An 18,385-nucleotide genomic window follows, 5' to 3' on the forward strand; every position below is an offset into this window, starting at 1 on the left:
TATGGAGCATTAAGGGAAGTGAGGGTATGAGGTCGAATCCCGTTGAAGACACTATTTGGAATATAGTTCTATGTGAAAGCACACTTTCTGTACTGTTGTTCAAATAATTACTATTATTTAGTATAGTATAAGCTTCTGTGTTAAGCATCCTAAATAATGCCATAGATTCCGTTTTTGAAAAAAGTAAACTTGAAGGAAAAAAAGGGAAGCATGATGTGAGATACAAACCTGGTATTCCATCTGATTATACAAAGGCAACGACTTACTGCTGTGCCACAGAGTACAGATGAAAACAGTGAAGAAAACAAACGTCTGCTATTTATTGCTGACCAGCAGATGTCACTACTGTGCATTGTGAATGAAGCCCAGCGTAATGAACCGTTTTCTGGCACAAAATGATGAAAGCGCAAAAGCCTTCAGAAAGCCTTGGTTTCCCATTACTAATAGTTACTAGCCAGCCCACTCCAGACACAGCAAACGTTATCTGTTGAATAATACATGCAAAACCAAACCAGCGATTATCTGCTGCATTTAACACAATTATGAGTCCAAAAACAGTATCAAATTATTTTAATCAAAAAGTTTATAACTTACAATGTTGTGTATGAAATATGCAAAAATGATGTTTCAATGGCTGCAGGTACAAGTTTGTAGCAGGGTTGCCAGGTCAAGCTAAAGTTTCTAGCCCAATGACCGCTCAAAACCTGCCCAGAAGGCCTGAAAATGAACCCATTTTTTCCCCCAGTTGCCATATTTATACAATACAACTTTTTCCATAACGTTATCGAAACAATTAAGAAGAAATATAATAATAACTTGTAATGACGTTAGAAGCAAAATTAGGGTTTCCTCAAAATAATAATTATTCCAAGCTATGACAGGACATAATAAAGGAATTCGAATAGGTGGTGTGGTGGCTTATTCCTGCTTTACCAAATGAGGAGAATTACAAACTTCACACACCAGTCAGAGTTATACTTAAACTATATTTTTTATAATAATAAGAGCTTTGCAATAGCCTTTTGACTTTCAATGATGCGCCATCTCTAATGAACCATTGAAAGTACCAACAGAAAAGTACAAAGATCTTTTATAGCCAAGATACAACCCTCTCAATTTACATGACGAACAACAGATACATAGAATGGTCACAAGTTTAAGATTTATATGAAAGATATCTATAAAACATAGCAGACAGCAACTACTGTGTCAACAGTTTTCATTGTAWAGACCAGTGTCTGGCCCTCCTACACCAAACTGGAACCCGTCTCACCCTGGTACGGTATAGCACAAAAACATTACCTCATGTTATCTGGAATGCTCTTTAGGCTTTATTACCCAAAGACATTGTAAATCTCCTCTGTCAGTGCTATCTCATAGAGGCCCATCTTCAGTGGAACACACACACAATACTCTATTCTGTCGAATAAAACAACCATTATAATGCAATACAAGCATTATAACATAATCTTGCAATTTTTCACGACAGTGGCAAGAGTAAAGAGAATTCGCCCTTGGTATGTGGCCAATATACCCCGGCTAAGGGCTGTTCTTAAGGAGAAGTTTATCTAAAGTTCCATGCATAACACTTGAATTTTCATCAACATTTATAAAGAGTATTTCTGTGAATTGACGTGGCTCTCTGCAAAATCACAGCATGTTTTGGAACTACTGAACATAACATGCCAATGTAAAATTAGATTTTTGGATATAAATATGCACTTTATTGAACAAAACATACATATATTGTGTAACATGAAGTCCTATGAGTGTCACCTGATGAATATCATCAAAGGTTAGAGATTAATTTTGTCTCTACTTGTGCTTTTTGTGACTCCTCTCTTTGGCTGGAAAAATGGCAGGGTTTTTCTGTGACTTGGCTCTGACATAACATAATCCTTTGTGGAGCTTTCGCTGTAAAGCATTTTTGAAATCAGACACTGTGGCTGGATTAACGAGAATTTTATCTTTAAAATGGTGCCTAATACTTGTATGTTTGAGGAATTTGATTTATGAGATTTCTGTTGATTTGTATTTGGCGCCCAGCAATTTCATTGGCTGTTGACAGGTGGGACGCTACCGCTAGCGGAACCCCGTTCCCAGACAGGTTTTAAGCATGACGCAATGCGAAGTGCCTGGATACAGCAGTTAGATGTGGTATATAACCGCAAACCCTGGGGGTGCTTTATTGCTGTTATAAATTGGTTACCAACGTAATTAAAAGAGTAAAAAGTAATGTTTTGTCATAGCTGTGGTATATGGTCTGATATACCACGGCTTTCAGCCAATTAGCATTCAGGGCTTGAACCAGGTTTATAATTGTAAATAAATGCCCTTTGTGCATGTGCATAGCTATGGATACATCAAACAGGGGGGGTTGAGTGATGAAAGTTGGACAGAGGATCTCTAAATCTCTGATCAAGAAAAACCTGGATTAACATAAAAAACGAATGTTAGTCTATTTTCTGCCAATTGTGATGTTATTATGAGCCAAATGTTAAGGCTACAAATGGCCCATTTGCGCGATTGACTTATCATTTCAATAGGCATAAGCTACAGACTAAACTCTGTGTTTATGATTGTAATTAAATTTTGCCATGGTTTGCTTAGATAAAGACAGGTAGCCTATGGCCCCTGATAGGCCTACATCTCATTTCAGATGGTCTACAGTAGCCTAGACAAGATGTAGGCAATATGTAGACTGAACCATTAAGCAGCTTGCTTAGTTCAAATTAACAGACTCATTTATTCAACATGAATAGCGAGGCGATTAAGAGGTAAGTTCTTGTGTTTCCCAATAGCCTGTTGGAATAGACTACTGAGGATGGGGTCATCATTTTAATCACTGAATTAAATATTAATAATATGTAAATGAATATGCTTGTCAACAACAGCCAGTGTTTATTTTTAAAATGTGTTTTCCCTGCCTAACCCGACTACTGTTACGATTCAATCTAATGCGTTCTAACTGATAAGCATTTGCGATAGAGCATTGATCATTTCCAATTTAATTAACTAAACATGTCCATTAATAATTGCATAATAACACAAGACTACAACAACAATAAACTGAAGTTATAGTATATTTATTACTTTTGTTTGCCAACAATTGGCAATAATTGATTTGCAATGACTCCAGTGATATCGTCATTTCAACATATTTATTGTATTAAATGGTAGCCTACAATGGCATATACATTAATAGGCTACTTGATGGCCAACAGAGGCAAATGTATCATTCTTCACATTTAGCCCAATGTCAGTTTCATTGAGAACTTTCCCCATAAAAAGAACCACGCCAGGGAGTTCCATAACTTCCATTTCAAATTTCCACTCGGGCAGCTCCGGAGACCCAAGAACTGAGCATGCATAAAGCACTTCGCTTGATACCGTTTTCTTTAAGCAGTCAACATTCGAATGCAGTTTAAACCACCTCCTAACTAATTTATGTAATGCGCTCTAGTGCCCCCAAAGTCATTTTCGAGTGCTTTGTCTCCATTATTTATTCATATGCATCAGTTATAGCGTATTAATATGTTTTATGGAAAATGGGTTGGAAATAGGTGCCTCCGTATGACAAACTAAATAGCCTATTTACAACTGGTAAAAAATTGTCACAACGTGCGCGCCTGCTGCTCTCGCCTCTCGCTCACGTGACTCAGCCAATAGCTGTACTGCTCTCTCAACACACACACACCCCTCTGGCCTCCCCATCACTCACTCAGCAACAGCCTGCCTCATTGCCTGACAGTCAGCAGCAGCAGGTCACAGTGAAAGGAATGCCATGGCGGCCGCTGTGCAACATAGAAGTAGCCCAAAATTCTGCAACCGGCGACAAATACATTTTCACCGGCTACATCGTTTTCAAAGTAGCCCAATTTTTTGAAAACCGCGAACATGGTAACACTGGTTTTTAGAGCTTGAAGCCCCTGAATAAAATATTAGGAAACCCCGTTTCAGAGGAGCAGGCCAACAATAAAAATGTGGTCAACGATCCCAATGAGCATGCGCAAATGGGTTGAAAACCCTCCCTCTAGTGAAATTTGGGCGTGCACATAAAACAATATTAATCCAGAACACTTAATAGAAATTGGTGGGCCAACTACTTTTAACAGTTGAACTCAACTTTTTCACATTTCTTTGTCCAGTTTCATTTCCAATGATTGTTGTTCCAACGTTTTGCAAGTTGGCTTTTTTTTTTACAGCGTTGAGATCAAATGACTGGCATTCAGATGCAGTTTGGAGTTTGGACATGTTAAAGCTGAATAATTATCATTCATGATTGACAGGGATGATGGCCTATTTTGAAATAGGTATGCCTATCTTGGTATTTGAGGGTATTAAAGATATAAAGATTTCTTGAGACAATATATGTGGGAATATGTAGACTTTGAAATGGAGGGATGGTATTTTATGCATATTCTACAATGATATTCAATAGTCTACATCTGTCTGTACAACCTTTGATTGAGAAATGATGATGTAATTGAAAAAAATAGTTGCACTCCCACACCTAAAAAAAGTAGCACTCCACGTTATGTATGCCTGGGAAATTAACAATTGTTTAATTGACCATACCAAGTAAAACCCTGGGCCCTAGCTATGAGCTCTAAACAATGCCTGGAGTTTTCCTAGTCAGGTCACATGATCTAGAACAAAAACTCATGGCTTTACAATTTTACTCAGCTGTCCCACACCACGTACCTCTCTCAATGGCAAAATGGTGTGTGGCGAAATGTCCTCTTATGCCGAATTGAACTGGTTGATTATCTCGTTAACGAACGTGTTGATGTGGAGGTCAGGACGTTTCTTGAACGTCAACTTACACTGAGGCAGATGGAGTCCCTGATATCACAGTAGTCATAGATACAAGCGTTTGATAGATGGATAGAAATTACTAGAAATTACTAGAATAGAAATTACTTCCGGTTTGGAGCGAGTAGTCGCATTCCGCTTCGCTCCACAGGTAGTATTACATTTCATTTCATTTCATTACAGTACAACGGTTTGATTTGTTTGATCTTAGCTAGCTACATAGCCGTCTTTGTATCAAAGATAATTGTGTAGTTTAGAGTAATTATCGAGGTTCGCTAGCCAGCTATTTTCGTCCTTCTAACGTAACGTAACGTAGTCAACACTGCTAGCTAGCCAGCTAGCCAGCTAGCCACCGAATAGCAGCACTGTAGAAACTATTACATTACAACGGAACAACGGAACGACTTGATTAGTGTAGTGTTAGCTAGCTACATAAGTTGCCTTTGCTGTCTTTATTCCAAGATAATTGTGTAGTTCTAGAGTAATTATCGAGGTTACCTAGCCAGTTAGAGGTTACCTAGCCAGCTACACTTTCAAACAAAGTTCAACAACGCAGCCACTGCTAGCTAGCCTACTTCACCAGCCAGCAGTACTATATCATTTATTTAGTGCATAAGATTTTTTGAACGTAAGCTTAACTTTTCTGAACATTCGAGACGTGTAGGTCCACTTGTCATTCCAATCTCCTTTGCATTAGCGTAGCCTCTTCTTAGCCTGTCAACTATGTGTCTGTCTATCCCTCTTCTCTCCTCTCTGCACAGACCATACAAACGCTTCACACCGCGTGCCGCTGCTACTCTAACCTGGTGGTCCCAGCGCGCGACGACCCCACGTGGAATTCCAGGTCTCCGGCAGCCTCTGGAACTGCCGAATCTGCGGCCAACAAGGCAGAGTTCATCTCAGCCTATGCTTCCCTCCAGCCCCCGATTCTTGGCACTTGACGGAACATGGATTACCACTGATTAACACTGCATACTCCTACTGCTCTCTCCTCGTCTGCCCACGTGTTCTTCGCACACCCCGAGAGCTTCTGGTCAGCGGGGTGGTGGCACTGGGATCCTCATCTTCTCCCAGTGGACTTCTCTCTTTCTCCCCTGACCCATCTGTCTATCGCCTCCTTTGAATTCCATGCTGTCACAGTTACCAGCCCTTTCAAGCTTACATCCTTATCATTTATCGCCCTCCAGGTTCCCTTGGAGAGTTCATTCAATGAGCTTGACGCCCTGATAATTCCTTTCCTGAGGATGGCTCACCTCTCACAGTCTTGGGTGACTTTAACCTCCCCACGTCTACCTTTTGACTCATTCCTCTCTGCCTCCTTCTTTCCACTCCTCTCCTCTTTTGACCTCACCCTCTCACCTTCCCCCCCTACTCACAAGGCAGGGCAATACGCTTGGACCTCATCTTTACTAGATGCTGTTCTCCAGTAATCTCATTGCTACTCCTCTCTCCAAGTCTCCGACACTACCTTGTATCCTTTCCCTCTCGCTCTCATCCAAACACTTCCCCACACTGCCCCTACTCGGATGGTATCGCGCCGTCCCAACACTTCGCTCTCTCTCTCCCGCTACTCTCTCCTCTTCCATCCTATTCATCTCTTCCCTCTGCTCAAACCTTCTCCAACCTATCTCCTGATTCTGCCTCCTCAAACCCTCCTCTCTCCCTTTCTGCATCCTTTGACTCTCTATGTCCCCTATCCTCCAGGCCGGCTCGGTCCTCCCTCCTGCTCCGTGGCTCGACGACTCATTGCGAGCTCACAGAACAGGGCTCCGGGCAGCCGAGCGGGAAATGAGGGGAACTCGCCTCCCTGCGGACCTGGCATCCTTTCACTCCCTCCTCTCTACATTCTCCTCTTCTGTCTCTGCTGCTAAAGCCACTTTCTACCACTCTAAAATTCAAAGCATCTGCCTCTAAACCCTAGGAAGCTCTTTGCCACCTTCTCCTCCTCCTCTGAATCCTCCTCCCCCTCCTCCCCCCTCCTCCCTCTCCGAGGATGACATTCGTCAACCATTTTGAAAAGAAGGTCGACGACATCCGATCCTCCGTTTGCTAAGTCAAACGACACCGCTGGTTCTGCTCACACTGCCCTAGCCTGTGCTTTGGACCTCTTTCTCCCCTCTCTCTCCAGATGAAATCTCGCGTCTTGTGACGGCCGGCGCGCCAACAACCTGCCCGCTTGAACCCTATCCCCTCCTCTCTTCTCCAGACCATTTCCGGAGACCTTCTCCCTTACCTCACCTCGCTCATCAACTCATACCTTGACCGCTGGCTACGTCCCTTCCGTCTTCAAGAGAGCGAGAGTTGCACCCCTTCTAAAAAACCTACACTCGATCCCTCCGATGTCAACAACTACAGACCAGTATCCCTTCTTTCTTTTCTCTCCAAAACTCTTGAACGTGCCGTCCTTGGCCAGCTCTCCTGCTATCTCTCTCAGAATGACCTTCTTGATCCAAATCAGTCAGGTTTCAAGACTAGTCATTCAACTGAGACTGCTCTTCTCTGTGTCACGGAGGCGCTCCGCACTGCTAAAGCTAACTCTCTCTCCTCTGCTCTCATCCTTCTAGACCTGTCGGCTGAATTGATACTGTGAACCATCAGATCCTCCTCTCCACCCTCTCCAAGTTGGGCATCTCCGACGCGGCCCACTCTTAGATTGCGTCCTACCTGACAGGTCGCTCCTACCAGTGGCGTGGCGAGAATCTGTCTCCGCACCACGTGCTCTCACCACTGGTGTCCCCCAGGGCTCTGTTCTAGGCCCTCTCCTATTCTCGCTATACACCAAGTCACTTGGCTCTGTCATATCCTCACATGGTCTCTCCTATCATTGCTATGCAGACGACACACAATTAAAATTCTCCTTTCCCCCTCTGATAACCAGGGGCGAATCGCATCTCTGCATGTCTGGCAGACATATCAGTGTGGATGACGGATCACCACCTCAAGCTGAACCTCGGCAAGACGGAGCTGCCTTCCTCCCGGGGAAGGACTCCCGTTCCATGATCTCGCCATCACGGTTGACAACTCCATTGTGTCCTCCTCCAGAGTGCTAAGAACCTTGGCGTGATCCTGGACAACACCCTGTCGTTCTCAACTAACATCAAGGCGGTGACCCGTTCCTGTAGGTTCATGCTCTACAACATTCGCAGAGTACGACCCTGCCTCACACAGGAAGCGGCGCAGGTCCTAATCCAGGCACTTGTCATCTCCCGTCTGGATTCTGCAACTCGCTGTTGGCTGGGCTCCCTGCCTGTGCCATTAAACCCCTACAACTCATCCAGAACGCCGCAGCCGTCTGGTGTTCAACCTTCCCAAGTTCTCTCACGTCACCCCGCTCCTCCGCTCTCTCCACTGGCTTCCAGTTGAAGCTCGCATCCGCTACAAGACCATGGTGCTTGCCTACGGAGCTGTGAGGGGAACGGCACCTCCGTACCTTCAGGCTCTGATCAGGCCTACACCCAAACAAGGGCACTGCGTTCATCCACCTCTGGCCTGCTCGCCTCCCTACCTCTGAGGAAGTACAGTTCCCGCTCAGCCCAGTCAAAACTGTTCGCTGCTCTGGCACCCCAGTGGTGGAACAAACTCCCTCACGCGCCAGGTCAGCGGAGTCAATCACCACCTTCCGGAACACCTGAAACCCCACCTCTTTAAGGAATACCTAGGATAGGATAAAGTAATCCTTCTAACCCCCCCCCCTTAAAAGAGTTAGATGCACTATTGTAAAGTGGTTGTTCCACTGGATATCATAAGGTGAATGCACCAATTTGTAAGTCGCTCTGGATAAGAGCGTCTGCTAAATGACTTAAATGTAAATGTAAATGTAAATTGTCCCTCAGGGAGGAATAAAATACCCTATGTAAACCAGTGGCAGACAAAAAATACATACAATTTACTGTATGAGACATAACACGAAGTTGGGATCCATAGAAAGTTCCATAAAACATGTACATTTGCAGAAGTTTTTTCCACATGGAGTGGAGACAGGGTGGACGGAGAGATCCAGGCAGATGGACAGCGCAACTGGTCTTTTGTCATGCTGAGAGACGCCATATCTACACACACACAAACACACACACACACACACACACCACACCACACACACACACACCACACACACACACACACACACACACACACACACACACACTAATAATGTTAAGTATCAATTTACATTGCGTTAACTCTTTTTCCTTTGTAGTACATTTACATTTTAGTCTATTAGCTAGCAGACACTCTAATCCAGAGCGATTTACAGTCAGTAACATTGTAATAACCCAACCAACAGGATTTTTATTAACATGTTGTTACATAATAATGCAGAAATTGTCTTGACATGGAGTGTTCCTACCTTAATTCTTGAACTTTTTTTCTGTCGACAGTGGAGAACATTATCTGCACAAATTAATTATTTGTAACAGTGTCACATACAAGAAATTAGGATCTGGACACTTTTACTTGGAAGTTATCAGCACATCTCCCTCAGTGAAATATATGTATCTCTTAAAGGCCATGTTTCACTTTAAACCCCACCCCCAAACAATAATGAGTACATTATGTATCAATCTGATTTGACTCTCTTTTTCAATCCAACATTGTAAACTGGAGATATAATATATTATATACTGCTGGGCTGGAGTGTGTGCAGTGTGGGGAAACTGAAATAAAGTGAATTCTTCAAAGCATCCTAAGCACCTCCTTTATCACGTAATTTACCAACAGGAACATTTCAGTTGGCGGTGCAATAGGCAGGTCTCCAAATTACATGGCACAAATGTCAAACTATGTGTCTATACATTAAGGAATATTGTTTTCCAGCTGGAAAAGTTTAAAAAATAGCTCTTTCAAATAAAGCGTATGTGTGTTTTGTGTTGAAAAACTGAACAGTGAAATGAAGAAAAAGTAACAGAAGAGAAAGGGGGAGATTGAGTGAGGGAGGGAGGGAAAGAGGGATATGTGGTGAGGTACTTTTCTAGCCTCACATCCACTGAGAGAGACAGACAGACAAACAGACCGACCGACTGACAGACAGACGGCCTTACCACAATGGTTCATGCTATCTGGAATGCTTGGGACGTCCCTACCCCATTGAAGATTACATTTAAAATAGTTAAGGTAAGGGTTAAGGTAAGGTTTAAGGTTAGGGCTAAGTAAGGGTTAAGGTTAGGATAAGGGTAGGGGTAGGGGTTAGGGTAGGGTAGTCCCAAGGATCCCAGATAGAACTTGCGACAAATCTCTACACTAGAAACAGTTTCTCAGGCAATTCAGTTAAGTCCAAATATGACTAGTCATAGTTTGGAATTCAATATAATGTATGTAATATATGTAATTTTTAATGAAAAAAATAAGAATGTGGAAAAATATAGAAATTACATTTTTGCTTAATACTTTTCATGGAATTGAAAATAAATCTCACAAATGAGACTTTGTATTTTAATCTTACAAATGTCAAAGAAACAAAACATATATAAAATAGGAAAATCTCGAAGGGTGCTTATAATTTACACTTTCAATCAAGAATTCACTTTGTTTCAGTAATGGCCCACACTTGAGCACACACTGTGCCTTTAAGATATATTTATAGTGCACCAAGGGTCATGGTTAGAAGGGATCCAACTGTTGTCAAATTAACTTCAAAAGTTGAAATGTTTAGCATTTTAGCTAACACTGAATTCTCCTAAACTGCTGCATAAATTCTAACCTGCTATGAACATTTTTATCTGACGTTCATTTAACTAAATCTGGATCCCTTCTAGGCGGGAGAAGTGCGTGATATATTCCAAGTGAAAGTGAAAGTGAAAGTCTCCAGCTCCCCATTTCTTGTAAGAGACGACAGTCTACTGTCGACTGCAAAAAATTGAAGAATTAAGGTAGGCATAAAAACGCTACACTCTATTTCAAAGCAATTTCTGCATTATTATGTAACAACATGTCAATACAAACATGTTACTTGGGTGATTACTCGCTATAGAATTGATATCAATATAGTGTAAATAAATGAAATTCTAATGTATTCAATCCCTAAACAAGATACAATCTGGAATATTTCATTGCAAAATATTTTGGGGGAATTGAAAATGAAACACAAATTGGAGATTTTGAATTTTAATCTTAGATAGACAGTGTGGTCGAGTCAAACTATAGTCCCGATTTTCATGACTTGTGAGTGGACTTGGACTGAAGCATTAGTGACTCAGACTTGGACTCGCTTTCTCGACCATTGGTGACTCGGACTCGCCTTCTCGTAGCTTGTATTTGCGCTTGAACTGGATAGGCTACTATGATAAACAGAATAGTAGGACACGGTGCGCGCAGCACAGCAGCGAGGGTTCCATTATCTAGCAGTGGAAAGCGCCACACCCTGCATACGCAGAAAATAATGATTGTGGGCAGACAGGCAGGCGCTGCTCGGGATCCGCTTCCGATCATTGGCTAGACGTTGCGGAAGCGACTCTCTTGCTTCTCTGTAACCACCAGTCACCAGCCTACTATTTAGCTTTGCCTGGTTAAAATGGTTAAGAAACACAAACTGCTTTACGAAATTGAAAACAATACTAGTATTGAGTTTAATAGTAAAACAACACTAGCTTCTCTCTCTCCCCTTGAGTATAATGGAAAAGTAGATTGTCGCCGACGCTCGTTTAATGCGAGTGGGTCAAAGACGCAATCTGAGGGCTACCGATCTCGTCTTTGAGCAGTCCCAGAGGTCCTGATATTTCCAAACAGGTTTGATTTTATCCGCACAAAATCCGTGATGCTCTTGTAGTGTGAGATGTGCTACAACAAGTTTTGAGAACGGTGATCAGCAATAGCCAATGAGAGCTCGCCAGAGAAGAAAACAGTGAGATCATAAGGTTGTTTATCGTCACTCGGAATGAGTAGACTAGAGCAGGAGCGATGACTACTACAAGTATGCGTTTTTACTTGCCTTTAACCAAAGCGTCAAATCGTTACAGCTCTGAAGTTTACAACCAATGTTATTCAATTCAAAATGCTGGCTAGATATTTCAACTCTGTATGGCAAGCGTGAATGTCTGACTGAACGTTTATGGGGCTGCTTTGAGCCACAGCTCGTAGCTACGTAAATCTAATCATATCATTGTTCTGGCGAGACAGCCTGGTATCCTCACGAACAAGTGAATAATATTGTAGTGTGTGATCCCCGTCTGTGCCACTACGTTGGCAACACAGAAAAGACGGCAGGAAAGACGGCAGGAAAGACAGCTGTTTAATGTGAGGCTCAGCGATGTTAGGATTTTTGAAAGTCGTGTAGTGTCCACCTGGCTTCAGTGAAATATATTTTAAAAAACAGTGTCCGAATACCTATTCTAGAGTACTACAAACAGTATTTAAACTGCATACTATTTACTCAGTGTGGCTGTATGGTAGAGTTGGTACAATTCCATTTTAATGTCCCTCCGGGTTATAATCTGTCGAAAGCATTGAAAAAATAAAGGTGGAATTCCACAAAAAATATTTTCCATAGGGACTTATCATCAATCAATATTTAGGCTATAAACTATTTGCACTTCTAAACCATTGGTTGTATGAAAAACACAGTTTGTGTGTTTTGGTGTGGCACTGAAACCCCAAAAAGTGTTTTCAAACCACCCTCTTACAGAAACCTTCAATATTTTTTATCTTTTATGTGTTTTGTTTGTTTGCCAGTTGTAATATAAAAATACAAAATATCTCATTTGATTTTTAATTCCCCCCAAAAGAATTTTGCTAAAATTATATTGTTCTATTTTTTTACGTCCACATTTGATCTTATTGTTTTTTTTTTACATAAAATAATGTACATTCCATTTTAATTTATTTACAGTCTATTGATTTGGACTTCCCTGAATTGATGGGGAACTTTTTCTAGTGTAAAGAGTCGTGGCAGTGCTATCCTTGGGACGTCCCTAAACCCTAACCTAAACCCCTTTACCATCTACGTAACATTGTAAAGGGGGGGTAGGGACGTCCCAAGCATCCCGGATAGCACATACCTTTGTGGCAAGGCAGTCTGTATGTCTGTCTGCCTGCCTGTCTGTGAGGCTAGACAAGTACCCTCACCACATCCCCCTCTTTCTTTCCCTCCCTCATAACCACCTTTCTCTTCTGTTACTTTTTCTTTAAAAACACGCATACCCTTTTTTGAAAGAGCACATTTTTTCCTTTGCAAGTTGGAAAACGATATTCGTTAACCAACTTGCCCTCTAAATACACCTCTGCTGTTTTCAACCAAGATCTCAGCGATCACTACCTCATTGCCTGCATCCGTAATGGGTCAGCGGTCAAACGACCTCCACTCATCACTATCAAATGCTCCCTGAAACACTTCAGCGAGCAGGCCTTTCTAATCAACCTGGCCCGGGTATCCTGGAAGGATATCGACTTCATCCCGTCAGTAGAGGATGTCTGGTTATTTTTTTTTAAATTCCTCACCATCTTAAATAAGCATGCCCCATTCAAGAAATTTAGAACCAGGAACAGATATAGCCCTTGGTTCTCTCCAGACCCGACTGCCCTTAACCAACACACAAACATCCTGTGGCGTTGTGCATTAGCATCGAACAGCCCCCGTGAAATGCAACTTTTTAAGGAAATTAGAAACCAATATACACAGGCAGTTAGAAAAGCCAAGGCTAGCTTTTTCAAGCAGAAATTTGCTTCCTGCAACACAAACTCAAAAAAGTTCTGGGACATTGTAAAGTCCATGGAGAATAAGAGCACCTCCTCCCAGCTGCCCACGGCACTGAGGATAGGGAACTCTGTCACCACCGATAAATCCAATATAATTGAGAATTTCAATAAGCATTTTTCTACGGCTGGCCATGCTTTCCACCTGGGCACCCCTACCCCGGTCAACAGCACTGCACCCCCCACAGCAACTCGCCCAAGCCTTCCCCATTTCTCCTTCTACCAAATCCAGTCAGCTGATGTTCTGAAAGAGCTGCAAAATCTGGACCCCCACAAATCAGCCGGGCTAGACAATCTGGACCCTTTCTTTCTAAAATTATCTGCCAAAATTGTTGCAACCCCTATCACTAGCCTGTTCAACCTCTCTTTCGTGTCGTCTGAGATTCCCAAAGATTGGAAAGCAGCTGCGGTCATCCCCCTCTTCAAAGGGGGGGACACTCTTGACCCAAACTGCTACAGACCTATATCTATCCTACCCTGCCTTTCTAAGGTCTTCGAAAGCCAAGTTAACAAACAGATCACCAACCATTTCGATTCCCACCGTACATTCTCCGCTATGCAATCTGGTTTCAGAGCTGGTCATGGGTGCACCTCAGCCACGCTCAAGGTTCTAAACGATATCTTGACCGCCATCGATAAGAAACAATACTGTACAGCCGTATTCATTGACCTGGCCAAGGCTTTCGACTCTGTCAATCACCACATCCTCATCGGCAGACTCAACAGCCTTGGTTTCTCAAATGATTTCCTCGCCTGGTTCACCAACTACTTCTCCGACAGAGTTCAGTGTGTCAAATCTGAGGGCCTGTTGTCCGTGCCTCTGGCAGTCTCTATGGGGGTGCCACAGGGTTCAATTCTTGGGCCGACTCTCTTCTCTGTATATATCAATGATGTCGCTCTTGCTGCTGGTGAGTCTCTGAACCACCTCTACGCAGACGACACCATTCTGTATACCTCTGGCCCTTCTTTGGACACTGTGTTAACAACCCTCCAGACGAGCTTCAATGCCATACAACTCTCCTTCCATGGCCTCCAACTTCTTAAATACAAGTAAAACTAAATGCATGCTCTTCAACCTATCGCTGCCTGTACCTGCCCGCCCGTCCAGCATCACTACTCTGGACGGTTCTGACTTAGAATATGTGGACAACTACAAATACCTAGGTGTCTGGTTAGACTGTAAACTCTCCTTCCAGACTCACATAAAACATCTCCAATCTAAAGTTAAATCTAGAATTAGCTTCCTATTTCGCAACAAAGCATCCTTCACTCATGCTGCCAAACATACCCTCGTAAAACTGACCATCTTACCGATCCTCGACTTTGGCGATGTCATTTACAAAATAGCTTCCAATACCCTACTCAACAAATTGGATGCAGTCTATCACAGTGCCATCCGTTTTGTTACCAAAGCCCCATATACTACCCACCACTGCGACCTGTACGCTCTCGTTGGCTGGCCCTCGCTTCATACTCGTCGCCAAACGCACTGGCTCCAGGTCATCTACAAGACCCTGCTAGGTAAAGTCCCGCCTTATCTCTGCTCGCTGGTCACCATAGCACGCGTTCCAGCAGGTATATCTCACTTGTCACCCCCAAAGCCAATTCCTCCTTTGGCCGCCTCTCCTTCCAGTTCTCTGCTGCCAATGACTGGAACGAACTACAAAAATCTCTGAAACTGGAAACACTTATCTCCCTCACTAGCTTTAAGCACCAGCTGTCAGAGCAGCTCACATATCACTGCACCTGTACATAGCCCAAACAACTACCGCTTCCCCTACCGTATTTATTTATTTTGCTCCTTTGCACCCCAGTATTTCTACTTTGCACACTCATCAACTGTCAAATCTACCATTCCAGTGTTTTAATTGCTATATTGTATTTACCTCGCCACCATGGCCTATTTATTGCCTTTACCTCCCTTATCTCACCTCATTTGCTCACATTGTATATAGACTTATTTTTCTACTGTATTATTGACTGTATGTTTGTTTTACTCCATGTGTAACTCTGTGTTGTTATATGTGTCGAACTGCTTTGCTTTATTTTTTTTGCCAGGTCGCAGTTGTAAATGAGAACTTGTTCTCAACTTGCCTACCTGGTTAAATACAGGTGAAAATAAAAATAAAAAATAAATGTACAGACACATAGAGTTTGACATTTGTGCTATGTAATGTGGAGACCTGCCTATTGTCCTGCATACTGAAATGTTCCTGTTGGTAACATGATCAAGGAGGTGCTTAAAGAAGGCTTTGAAGTCTTGATTACAATATCCCCCCCTCTTGAGACACACTCCAGCCCAGCAGTATATCATTTTTATATCTCCAATTTACAACCTCGGATTGAAAAAGACTGTCATATTAGATTGATACATCTGAGTAGTATATGAGTAGTATATATACTACTCATTATAGTGCAGTCACTGCTAATATGACCCCCATTTTCTCCAAAACACAATACAATAGAGGCAGGATACTTGCCCACATGATTAAGCATGTATTTAATGTAGCAAAAATGACAGATTTTTGACCAAATGAGCAGTTACTGCCTTTTTCCTTGGGAGGGCAGTATATTACACTGAGGGAGAGGTGCTGATGAAAGTGAAATTGTCCAGCTCCCCATTTCTTGTAAATGACAGTTACAAATAATTCCCTTCTGCAGTTAAACAGCCAGACCCTTTGGTATCGTCAGCTTTCCATACACTGGCTGAGAGACCACGCGCCACTGTCGACTGCAAAAAGTTGAAGAATTAAGGTAGGCCTAAAAACGCAACTCAATTTAAAGGCAATTTCTGCATTATTATGTAACATGTTAATACAATCATTTTTGGAAAATTTTATTTATGGTCTTTTACATTTTTTTTTTTTTAAACATACACATACCATCGACAACATACAGACACACACACACAAACATCCATAACATTACTCCTGGCTAGACCCACCTGCTCACACCACCATCTCCAGTGTCACATCACTATCCTCCACATGGCCTCTAACTGCACCATTTTGTTTCTATCCATCGCCCACGCACTCTCAACATTTACACAATAAACCATTTGGCCATTCTATTGTGTTGTTGATTCAGGATTGGTTGATGTCCAGTTTAAGTAGATGTTTTTCAAGATGATTGACGAGAAAACTATCGTCCAACTCATTGGTTATCTCACTGCAGCATTTTTTTGAATTTTATTTTACTAGGCAAGTCAGTTAAGAACAAATTCTTATTTTCAATGATGGCCTTGTTCAGGGGCAGAACGACAGATTTGTACCTTGTCAGCTCGGGGATTTGAACTTGCAACTTGCAACGGTTACTAGTCCAACGCTCTAACCACTAGGCTACACTGCCGCCCCACCCTCTTGAAATATGCAGACAGACAGGTTCAAAGTACATTTACCCTTTTATTTACATTATATTGATTGAAGTATTACAATGAAAATGTATTCAATCCAAAAATAAGATACAATCTGGAATTTTTGTTTACAAAATACTTGTTATGAAATTGAAAATTAAACTCAGAAATAGGAGTGGGCAGGTTCTGATAATACTCCCTTTAGTTTTCATTCTGCAATAAAAACCTACAAAAATATCAATGAGCGGTAGCTGAGCGCCTGACTTAACATTAATATACGTAGTAAATAAGTATTGAGTAGAAATTCTGAGGTAGTGATAAACAGAAATTGAGGTAGAGAGAAACAGTAAATTAGTTTTCTAATGAGGGAGTGGTGGTGTACTGCCATTTGATGGCGACCAAAACAACTGCCTAATAAAACCTATTATAAATTGATGGACTCGTAACTCAGACATGGACTTGACTCATACTTCAGCCATAGGGACTCGTGACTTGAGTACAGGGGACTTGGGACTCGACTCGGACACGAGTTTTAAGTGACTCGACTACAACACTGCAAATAGCAAACAAACACGTATAAAACAAACAATCCTGAAGGATTCTTTAATTTTCACTATCAATCATGAACAAAATCATGTAACATCACATTCACAAACCTATCACGTTGATAAGTTTTCGCTCCTCCCTTGTACTTGATTGATGAATTAAGATCACAAATTAATAAAGAACTCCCCACACCTGGTTGTCTAGGTCTTAATTGAAAGGAAAAAACAAAAACCTGCAGACACTAGGCCTCCATGGAATGAGTTTGACACCCCTGCCAAAGCCCATATAGCCATCTATCCTAGTTATAAAGGACTGAAGACATATTTATTAGTGAAGCCAAAGTGCTTTAACATATATACAGTACATTAAATCAAATAGCCTAGTACACACACAAATGTTCAAATCAAAAGCCGATTGCACAGAAAAATGTGGACAGTTGCGTGCATCACAAATTCAGAACCGCTGGACAGCAACATAAAATAAAGCACTGATCATTGGGAACAAGATCAGAATGATTGCTAAGTCTTGATCCATAAATGAAATAATTAAATGGGTAGCCTAGCTTACAAAACTAAAACAATCCATATGCTCAAATCAAAAGGCCTGATTTAACATGACAATAATGCAGCTACAGTGGGGCAAAAAAGTATTTAGTCAGCCACCAATTGTGCAAGTTCTCCCACTTAAAAAGATGAGAGAGGCCTGTAATTTTCATCATAGGTACACTTCAACTATGACAGACAAAATGAGAAAGAAAATCCAGAAAACCACATTGTAGGACTTTTAATGAATTTATTTGCAAATTATGGTGGAAAATAAGTATTTGGTCAATAACAAAAGTTTATCTCAATACTTTGTTATATACCCTTTGTTGGCAATGACAGAGGTCAAACGTTTTCTGTAAGTCTTCACAAGGTTTTCACACACTGTTGCTGGTATTTTGTTCCATTCCTCCATGCAGATCTCCTCTAGAGCAGTGATGTTTTGGGG

General features: G+C 41.9%; 1 long non-coding RNA gene across 1 annotated transcript in view; it reads left to right on the forward strand.

Annotated features, from left to right (window-relative positions):
• Positions 1-10,444: 10,444 nt before the first annotated feature.
• The window catches only part of LOC111960429 (uncharacterized), a 17,896-nt gene continuing 9,955 nt past the window's right edge, over positions 10,445-18,385 (forward strand). The window contains exons 1-2 of the long non-coding RNA XR_002876841.2: positions 10,445-10,679; positions 16,159-16,251. This is a non-coding gene — a long non-coding RNA (uncharacterized lncRNA). The remainder of the gene's footprint in view (positions 10,680-16,158; positions 16,252-18,385) is intronic.

Source organism: Salvelinus sp. IW2-2015, linkage group LG37, assembly GCF_002910315.2.
Source record: "Salvelinus sp. IW2-2015 linkage group LG37, ASM291031v2, whole genome shotgun sequence".
In the NCBI taxonomy this organism is placed as follows: domain Eukaryota; kingdom Metazoa; phylum Chordata; class Actinopteri; order Salmoniformes; family Salmonidae; genus Salvelinus; species Salvelinus sp. IW2-2015.